The sequence below is a fragment of the Tachyglossus aculeatus genome, chromosome X3 (genome assembly GCF_015852505.1).
Source record: "Tachyglossus aculeatus isolate mTacAcu1 chromosome X3, mTacAcu1.pri, whole genome shotgun sequence".
Lineage (NCBI taxonomy): Eukaryota > Metazoa > Chordata > Mammalia > Monotremata > Tachyglossidae > Tachyglossus > Tachyglossus aculeatus.
Window position 1 is genome coordinate 22,303,206 of NC_052099.1, and position 2,580 is coordinate 22,305,785.

Below are 2,580 nucleotides of genomic sequence, written 5' to 3' on the forward strand. Positions count from 1 at the left end.
TAAAGGATACAGATCCTAGTGCTTAGATGACATAGAAAGGAGAGGGAAGTTGGGGAAGGCCTCTTGGAGGAGATGTGCTTTTAGCAAGGCTTTGAAGATGGAAAGCGTGTTGGTGTGTTTATTCACTCAATCATATTTACTGAGCACTCACAGTGTGCAGAACACTGTACTATGCACTTGGGTGAGTAAAATACAACAGTAAACATATTCCCTGCCCACAATGAGCTCACAGTCTAGAGGGGAAGGGAGTTCCAGGTCAAAGGGAGGATGTGAACAGGGGATTTGCAGTGAGATAGATGAGACTGAGGTACAATGAGTGGTTGGCATTAGAGGAACAAAGCAGGGTTGTACTAGGAGGTCATGAAGCTGTAATTGGCAATTGCACAAAGGAAATCACAACAGCTATATTCAGGTTTTGAAAGTACTCAAGCAGGATCACATAAGCAGGGTGACACAATGTCACAAGCAGTTTAGAGTGGTCCTAGTGACTTTTTTTTTAAACAAACTCAGGATGAAGTAATCAATATTGTGGGGGAAGAGATGAAAATTGCCTTCCACCATGACACCTGCAGCTGAATTGGAAAGAAAATAGTGAGATTTCCAAATATTACTGCATGAAGTTGGGCTTAACAATAGCCAATCCTACTTTGAAAAAAAAATCAATGGAAGATTATCCTTAGTATGTACTGAATGCCTACTGTGTGTAGAGCACTGTAACAAGGGCTTGGAATTGTACAATACAGAGTTGGTAGAGCCAGTCCCTGCCCACAAGGAGCTTACAGTCTAATTTCCCTTCCCTTTCTTACTCAGGGACTGTGAGAGGAGACCATAGGGAGAGAAGTGGAGTTAAAGTCCCACAGCATTCTAGGACAACCACACCACAGATCCCAGAATGTTGTCCAGCCATAACAAATTGTGCATACTTCAGTGTGGATGTGGAGATCCAAGCTTTTAAATGTGAGAAAGAGCAGCTCAGGGTCAGTGCAAGGTAGGCTTGCCAGTGTAGCTACCATAAAGATTGTGATCCTGCCAAACTGCAGTCTGGCCCTGGCTAGGCAGGGGTATGTGGTTAGCTTAGCGAGAGGCAAAAGTAAATATTGTTCAGAAGACTGCGTTTAAGGGATGAGTGAAGAATTCAAAGGAGAAAGTTACATTTACCTCAGCCAAGAAATAAATAAGATCCACGTAGTCAATGGCGAATGGAGGAGGAGGAAGGAGGAGGAGGAGGAAGGAGGAGGAAGAGGAGAAGGAAAATGGATCCAGTGACAAAAAACTCTGAGAAGAAATAGTTGCAGGATGTTCAGGCAGGCAGGCTGATATTACGGTGATGGGCTCATGGAAGAACAGACGAGGACCAGTCGCATGAAGGGATAAGAGTATTAACAGCAGCTGCTCCTTTTCTCTTAGCAAGATTGAATTTACATACTCAATACTGGATTGAGATGTACTTGTCAACACAGTACATGAATCCAACAGTGCCATGTTGCCTTCTAAAAGGATATGATAGTCCAAGATGGGAAAAGTAGGTCATTTTTTAATAGCTTTGGATGACCTTCTCATGAGGGATGGGAAGTCTTTTGTTTTTGTTTTTTGCCAAGCCACAGAGCAGACCATGGAAAGGGAAATGAGATATTTACCTTATAAAATTGAAATGTTGCATTTTGTGACAATAAATAAAATCCAAGGTACAGCCACTGGGGCACTGAGATCTTATATGACTTAAACAACCCCAACGATATCCTAGAATTCCTTCCTTTCTCCTTCTGTGTGTCCAAGCCCACACTCGCCTGTTTCCTCTTTGATTTGTCATATCATTTTGAGGCTACCAAAAAGCCTCTTATCAATGCTTTTATACCAACAAGATTTTAAGCCCCTTGAGGACAAGATCATGTCTACCAATTCTATTGCATTGTGCTCTCCCAAGCGCTTACTACAGTGCTCTGAATAAAAGTACTCAATAAATACTATTGATTTTGCCATCCATTCTTCTTGATGAACCATAAACTAGGATTTCAAAATTAAACTTATACCTACCGCTGTCTGTTTCCCACTTTCCTGTTTGCACAACGTTAAAGACTAAGCAGAAATGAAAGCTGAAAATTGACTTTTCTTTTAAAATATTGAACTAATCATCATACCAGCAGGTATTTTAATGTTGCTCTTGCCCATGCCGAAAGACAGTGTATGTAATGCTATTAAAAATAACAGGAAAGAAACGAAAGTTCGGTTTTCTCAAAGATCGTTAAGAATTTTCTTTGGACAAAAAACACCTGAGGAAATGCATATGGAGCTACCCTAAATGTTTTCATGTCTGAATCATAAACTTACAGACCTACCGTCAATCAGCAATAACTTTAATTTATAATATTTGGAGAAACTTAAGGCCTACCCTGAGGCCTTTTTTGGTGTGGATTACTCTTCTGAGTGTGTATTTTAAAGTCTTTTATTGTAGTCCTAAAAATATTAATAGCCCTAATATTTTTAGAAGTAAAAATATTAAGTAACCATGAAATATTATAAAAATTTAGAATTGTTTTAGAAGGATAACGTCATCAAACCTTTTTAGAGTAAAAAAAACCC